The 8,105-nt window shown below is 51.0% G+C and overlaps 1 pseudogene across 1 annotated transcript; it reads right to left on the minus strand.

The window, feature by feature from the left end:
* Positions 1-351: 351 nt before the first annotated feature.
* LOC311379575 (protein Tob1 pseudogene) lies at positions 352-4,093 on the minus strand (annotated as a pseudogene). The gene is made up of 2 exons (XR_014684316.1): positions 3,798-4,093; positions 352-2,187 (listed from the first exon to the last, which is right to left on the minus strand). The product of XR_014684316.1 is annotated as a protein Tob1 pseudogene (transcript).
* Between the last annotated feature and the right edge of the window lie 4,012 nt (positions 4,094-8,105).

Genomic DNA, 8,105 nt, shown 5'->3' on the forward strand with positions numbered 1-8,105 from the left:
GTTCTGAAGTGACCAAGCATCTCGTTCTACAAGCCTGGGGGGTCGAGACGGACAGCAGGGGTCCCCCCCCCAAGAGGGGTCTCCTCTCCTCATTTTGTTTCTGGGTTTCTGTTCCGGGTTTATGTGCATTGTTTCCCACGAGGTAGAACTAGAGTACTAGTAGTAGTATTCTGAGTACTACTAGAGTACCACTGAGCAGTAGTACTCTAGTACTCTAGTACTAGTGAGCAGTAGTTCTCTAGTACACTAGTACTAGTGAGCAGTAGTTCTTTAGTACTAGTGAGCAGTAGTACTCTAGTACTAGTGAGCAGTAGTTCTTTAGTACTAGTGAGCAGTAGTTCTCTAGTACTAGTGAGCAGTAGTACTCTAGTACTAGTGAGCAGTAGTTCTCTAGTACTAGTGAGCAGTAGTTTTCTAGTACTAGTGAGCAGTAGTTCTCTAGTACTCTGGTAGTTCCGCACTAGTTGGCCATGACGGGCTGGTACTGCTGGTTGGAATACTGCTGGTTGGAGTACTGCTGGTTGGAGTACTGGTTGGAGTACTGGTTGGAGTACTGGTTGGAGTACTGCAGGGCCCCGAGGCCGTCCATCAGGGCGGTGTCGCCCAGCCCGCCGTAAGCCGCCAGCACGTCCAGGGCGTGGCCGTAGCCCAGAGGGCCTAGGGGCCCCTCCCCGGGGAACAGGGACCCCCCGGGGAACAGGGCCCCCCTGGGGCTGCCCGGGCCCTGCAGGCTGGGGAACACAAACTCCTTGGCGTTGGGGGAGAGGGCGGAGGGCTTGAGGTGCGGCGGGCCGTACAGCGCCAGCACGGAGGGGGGGGCGGCGCTCTGCTTCAGGCCGCCACTGGGCGCCAGGCCGCTGCCGGCCGCCAGGCCGCTGGCCGCCAGGCCACCGCCGGGCGCCAGGCCACTGCTGGGCGCCAGACCGCTGGGCGAGCTGCGGGCCAGCTGCTTCCCCGCGCTGCTGCTGCTGCTGCTGTTGTTGTTGTTGTTGTTGCCAATGTTGTTGTTGCTGTGGTTGCCGCCAGCGCCGGCATTGTTGTTGTTGTTCCCGCGGCCGCTGCTCTTCATCTTGGTGGAGCCGAACTTGGTGGCGGCGAAGGTGGCGGTGGTGAAGGTGAGCGGCTGGGCGGAGCGCGGCGGGAAGGACGGGCTGCCCGCCGCCGAGTGGCCGAAGGGCGGCGAGGGGGAGCTGGAGGCCGGGGAGCCCCCCCCGCCGGACCCCCCGCCCGGGGGCTCGCTGATGGGCAGGAACACCTGCGCCTCAGGGTTGAAGCTGTTCCTGATCTCCTTGTCGAGGTCTGCCCCCCCGGCCCCCCCGGCCCCCTGGGCCCCGCCGTCGTCCACATACAGCACCTTCACGGGGCCCTTGTCCCCGATCTGGTAGGACACCTCGTGGGGGTCGATCCACACGCTCAGGTCCTGGGGCAGGTTGTGGCGGACGTCGGCCAGGTCCAGGCCGCTCTGCCGGGCGGCGCGCTCCACCACGGGGTCCACCTTCACGCCCACCTGCAGGCAGCGGTACCCCGAGCCCTTGGAGGGCCGCTCCGGGTACCAGTGGCCCTGGTACTTGGCCTCCAGCTGGCGCTGCAGCTCTTCTCCGAAGGTGTTGACGCGGCGCCGGGGCAGCTTGTTGTACAGGTAGGAGATGAGGAAGTTCAGAGCCACACGGATCTCCAGCTGCATCGCTGGGGGCCTGGGGGGGGCTGGGGGCCAGGGGGGGCGAGGGGCTGGGGGCCGGGGGTCTGGTGGTCTAGTGGTCTGGTGGTCCAGTGGTCTGGGGGTCTGGTGGCGTGGGGGTCTGGTGGTCTGGTGGTCTAGTGGTCCGGGGGTCCGGTGGTCTAGTGGCCTGGGGGTCTGGTGGTCTGGTGGTCTAGTGGTCTGGTGGTCTAGTGGCCTGGGGGTCTGGGAGTCTGGTGGTCTGGGGGTCTAGTGGTCTGGTGGTCTAGTGGTCTGGTGGTCTGGTGGTCTAGTGGTCTGGGGGTCTAGTGGTCTGGTGGTCTGGTGGTCTAGTGGTCTGGTGGTCTAGTGGTCTGGGGGTCTGGTGGTCTGGCGGTCTGGTGGGTTTAGCCGTGGTGGGCTCAGGACAGTCAGGCACTGGTTTAGATCCGGTAAGAGCTGGTGGAAACCTTAGAAAAAAAGTGCTGGTTGTAGAAGTAGTGTCCTTCCACAGATGTAGATCTCGTCTCCTAGGAGGAAGGAGAGAAGGAAGGATTAGCATTCATGACATATAGACTTCCCATACACTTCCCAGGGCCGGCCCAAGGCATAAGCAAACTAAGCGGCTGCCAAAAAAACTTTTTATTTTTATTTTTCTAATTCAAGTTTCATAAACCACACTGAGAGTTTTAAATAGATTAGTGATCTCAGTACCCTCTGAGGTTAAAAAGACACTGGTTTGGGGTAAATAACAACTAAATTAATACAGGGTAGGATGACCCTCTCAATGGGGCCCCAGATCAAATACAGAATGTGATGTCTTAATAGGGCTTCCTTAATCATACAGAATGGGTTATGGGTTGATTGGGGCCCTCAGGTCAATGTCACAGGATATGTGATGTGATATTTCTAAAAGCCACAATGTCTGTGTGGAACCCTGAATGTATCGAATCAAATATGGACCAAAATATAGGCTAGGCCTTTAAAGTAGGCTTGTGGTTTGGGGGCAGCTAAACCCAGTGCTATATTAGTTTGCTTGTGCAGGCCTGGGTCTTGTGCGATCTGGGTCTTGTGCAGACCTGGGTCTTGTGCAGGCCTGGGTCTTACACCCACTTTTGCACAAATTGGAGGAGGGGGGTGTTTATGCTTCTTTGCCCAGGGGGACAGTAGTTCACATTCCTGTATTTATGCGTTTACAATGTGACATGGTGTGCAGTTTGGTTCAATAATCATCAAGCACAGATGACTCCGCGGTGCTGAGAGGGGGGGCCCCAAAGGCTTGAAACTAATTCTGCTTAGGGCCCCCAAAAGGCTTGGGCCGGCCCTGAAACTTCCGATTGGTTTTTCGTCATCATCATCAACTTGGATTTTAAATAACATCGATTGCTGCATTGTTTATTTTTATATCCATGTCACGCAGCCGACGACGTTCGCAGACTCGCAGTGGTCCCATTTACACACCGAGCCGACGTTCCTCCTCGTCGGACCGGTTTACACACCGACGACCTGACGGTAACGCGCTCCCTGGGCTGTCCGCCGCGACACCGACACCCGACAGACCACCCGGTCGGCTTGTCGACCGCAGACCGAGTTCATCCAAAGAGTGGATCTCCGTGAGGCTTCAGTCTGTCTGTCCGGTTTGACGACCGAAAGGGCGACCATACCATGAACTAAACCGACAGACAGCGAAACACCAGGAGAGAGAGACAGGATGGGGTGCTATGACAGGGTGGGGGTGCTATGACAGGGTGGGGGTGCTATGACAGGGTGGGGGTGCCACGACAGGGTGGGGGTGCTACCACAGGGTAGGGGTGGTACGACAGGGTGGGGGTGCTATGACAGGGTGGGGGTGCTATGACGGGACTATACAACAGTCTCAACAGTCTCCTGTCAGGTTAACACACACACACACACACACACACACACACACACACACACGCACACGCACACGCACACACGCACACACGCGCACACACACACACACACACACACACACACACACACACACACACACACACACACACACACCACACACACACACACACACACACACACACACACACACACACACACACACACACACACGCACGGCCTGACGCAGCAGATCAGTGAGCCGACATTAGACCGCTGTGATACTTACTTTAGTTTGTATAAAAGTAGATTCTCAGTAGTTCCGTTAGTGCAAAAAGAAAAAGAGTGACGTAGAAAGACTTTCTTCAGAGATTAATAATAATAAAAAAGTATTCCAGCCAGCAGCAGGTCTGAAGGTTCTCTGGGGTCTGAAGGTGGAGGTTCTCTGGGGTCTGAAGGTAGATGTTATTTAGATGTTCTCCAGATGTTTTCCAGGTTTATGTTCTTCAGATGTTCTTGGGTCTGAAGGTAGATGTTCTTTAGATGTTCTCCAGGTAGATGTTCTCCAGGTAGATGTTCTTTAGATGTTCTCCAGATGTTCTCCAGGTAGATGTTCTTTAGATGTTCTCCAGGTAGATATTCTCCTTCTCAGGAGCCGCGGCTTCTCCGCTCGCCGCTCCGCGCGCCTCACATTATAGCCTCGCGAGGGGGCGCGGCCGCGCGTCAGAGGGGAAAAGAACACCGCGCGCTCTGATTGGTCCAAGCTCCGGGTCCCGCCCTCGGTTTATGACCCCCGCCGTCGTTCTGATTGGCTGCGCGGTCCGGTCACCAGAAGACACATGACGCTGTGGAATTAAGCCACGCCCATATCATGTGCGTCACGGACGGTATTGCCAGGTTGGAACAGATTTCCATCCCAATCTGGCAACCCTGGTCCCGGACCAACGGTCTGCGCTGATGAGGACCGGAGGAGACGCGACGTTGTTTCAGGACACGTCGGGACACACAGATGGCATCATGGCACTCTCACCCTCACCCTCACCCTCACCCTCACCCTTTCTGTTCCACATGAACGTATTTCTCAACAGAAACGATATTATTCACCCGCCGAGTTAAATATTCTAACCAGACGGTATCACACCCGCTGTGTTTCTAACGCAGATACATACAGGTGTAGGCGATACACTCCGCATTAGGGGTTATATGTTATTATGTATGTTATTATAACGGTTTAAAGGTGCATTAGGTTATATGTTATTATGTATGTTATTATAACGGTTTAAAGGTGCATTAGGTTATATGTTATTATGTATGGTATTATAACGGTTTAAAGGTGCATTAGGTTATATGTTATTATGTAGCCTATGTTATTATAATGGTTTAAAGGTGCATTAGGTTATATGTTATTATGTATGTTATTATAACGGTTTAAAGGTGCATTAGGTTATATGTTATTATGTATGGTATAACGGTTTAAAGGTGCATTAGGTTAGATGTTATTATGTATGGTATTATAACGGTTTAAAGGTGCATTAGGTTATATGTTATTATGTATGGTACATGTATGGTACAGACGAGTTCCAACCTGACTCAAATGCCAACGTTTTAACGTTAATAAAGCGTTAAGAGACATGCTGTCCTATAACAGGGATACTGTGAAGACAGACACTACCCAGGGCAGACTGTGAGGCCAGCAGCCCTGAGACCAACCCGCTCCACAACACACTGGTGTGTGTTGGAATGACTGCACACAACGCACACTCATTCAGACAACACACTGCTGGTGATGCCTCAGGAGGCGGTCAGGTGTTGAAGCGGTCGTGATGGTCGGTGTGGAGGAGGCTCCTCCCCTCCATCTCCTACTGCCATGAGCCGGGAGGAGGAGGAGTCAGTTGTCTGATACCAGAGACTAACAACATGTTTCAATAACCAGAGGAGGCTGCTCCGTCATACGGTCCAGAGGGGCTGCAGCAGAGCTGGTGGACAGCCAACCCACTGAGCATCTTCTACTGGTCCCCACAGCCCGCGGGCTGGTGGCTGATGGTCCCAGCAGCAGAGGCTGGTGGCTGATGGTCCCAGCAGCAGAGGCTGGTGGCTGATGGTCCTCACTGGTTCACGTCAGAGCCAATGTCCTTCAAAGGGACACCTTCACGGCCGCGCTGCCAGAGTCTGACCGCTGAGGCTCATGGTCTCAGCGGGATGAGGCTGTCAGAGCGCTCAGGTCACACTCTTAGCTCTGTTAGCTCTGTGAGCTCTGTTAGCTCTGCTAGCTCCGTGAGCTCTGTTAGCTCTGTGAGCTCTATTAGCTATGTTAGTTATGTGAGCTATGTTAGCTCTGCTAGCTCTATTAGCTCTGTGAGCTCTGTTAGCTATATTAGCTATGTTAGCTCTGTTAGCTCTATTAGCTATGTTAGCTCTGTGAGCTATGTTATCTCTGCTAGCTCTATTAGCTCTGTGAGCTCTGTTAGCTCTGTGAGCTCTATTAGCTCTGTTAGCTCTGTGAGCTCTGTTAGCTATGTTAGCTCTGTCAGCTATATTAGCTATGTTAGCTCTATTAGCTCTGTGAGCTATGTTAGCTCTGTGAGCTCTGTTAGCCACCGTTAGCACCGTGAGCCTAGCGAGGGTAACCGGGGTTACTGCACCCTTCCCTCCTTGCACAACGTCCGTGCAGCCGGCCGGTTTGTGGACCACAGCGACACGCACACACACACACACACACACACACAGATACCCTTATCCTCTTTAGAATTCATTTTCTTCACTCTTCACTTTTCTTGTCTCTATGTTGATATTTTTTTTATGCCTTTTTCTGATTTGAGTTCCCTGCCCCCCTCCCCTGCAGATTGTAGCCCATGGCAACCAATCACACGCCACCAACCCACAGCGAAGGTAATCGAACATGCACATCCACCTGAAGGCAGCACAACACACACATACACACCCTGAGAGACACACACCCCACACACACTGTTACTGGGTTATCTTTGTGTTATCAGTTATGTCTTATTATCACGTAGGAGCTCCTCCCCTCTCCAGGCGTTGGCGCGCTGAGGCAAGCAGCAGCCCACTGTAACATGAACACAGGGCAGAGCTGGACACACTTCACCACACGCCTGGAACCCCTCTGAGCCCCCCCACGCTGCAGCATAACCCCTTCACCCTAACTTCCGCACCCGCTCGTCCTGTGAAGTCAGATATCATCATGAGGCCTCGTCTCCATTAGCAACAGATCCTAGAGTCCAGGGTCAGAGACTCTTCTTGGGTGGGGGGGGGGGGGGGGGAATTGGTTATCCTGTCAGGGGAAGCATCTGTCCTGCCTGCCTGTCTGTCTATCTGTCTGTCTGTCTGTCTGTCTGCCTGTTTGTCTGTCTGTCTGTCTGTCTGTCTGTCTGTCTGTATAGTTTGAGTTTAGTTGTATTTCTTTGTGCAAGATAAACAAGATTAAAATTAAAATCAAAAAAAGATGCACATAGACGTACATAAATACAGGGTGGGACAACAGAAAGCCTTATTAAGGACGCCCACCTAACATTAAAATACAATAAGGCAAAGAAATAGAGACAAAACAAAAACTACTTCAAAATCATAATACAAAACACCAGCGCACTAAGTTCATATGGTCAAAAAGCAGAATAAAGAAATAACTGACAAGCAAAAAGACAATTCAACATACAGTCAATATGTTAATACATTATCGTGAGCTTTTAAAATGAGATTATTTTTAAGATGTTTTTTGAAAGTAACTAAGGATGAGTGTTCTCGGAGTGTGACTGTTCCTAATGACTGGGCCTCTATCTGTCTGTAAAATTGGCTGTGAAGGAGATCTACAGATCTGGTCTGATGACTATGGATCTGAGACCTGGTTACATAGACACATGTCATATATGTTTATTCCAACTGAGTTTATTGTCAATAAAAAACTACATTGGAAACATTTGTAAGTGCATTGTTCGCCATGAACATGGGCTGGTTATGATCAGATAAAACAATTAGGCTTAAATATCATATAAGCACACTTCTCTACATTCTCTACATCTCTACAAGGGATAATTTGTTGAATTTGTCTGTCTGTCTGTCCTCCCTGTTCTGTCTCTCTGTCTGACTGTCTGTCTGTCTACCCTGTCTGCCATTTTTGTTGTTGGTGTTGTTGTTGTGTATGTGTTTGTTGTTGGTGTTGTTGTTGTGTATGTGTTTGTTGTTGTTGTGTATGTGTTGTTGTTGTGTTTGTTGTTGGTGTTGTTGTTATGTATGTGTTTGTTGTTGGTGTTGTTGTTGTGTATGTGTTTGTTGTTGTTGTGTATGTGTTGTTGTTGTTGTTGTTGTTGTGTTTGTTGTTGGTGTTGTTGTGTATGTGTTTGTTGTTGGTGTTGTTGTGTATGTGTTTGTTGTTGGTGTTGTTGTGTATGTGTTTGTTGTTGTTGTTGTGTATGTGTTTGTTGTTGTTGTGTATGTGTTGTTGTTGTTGTGTTTGTTGTTGGTGTTGTTGTTGTGTATGTGTTTGTTGTTGTTGGTGTTGTTGTGTATGTGTTTGTTGTTGTTGGTGTTGTTGTGTATGTGTTTGTTGTTGGTGTTGTCTATGTGTTTGTTGTTGTTGTGT

Source organism: Micromesistius poutassou (assembly GCF_964030765.1).
Source record: "Micromesistius poutassou genome assembly, chromosome: 1".
In the NCBI taxonomy this organism is placed as follows: domain Eukaryota; kingdom Metazoa; phylum Chordata; class Actinopteri; order Gadiformes; family Gadidae; genus Micromesistius; species Micromesistius poutassou.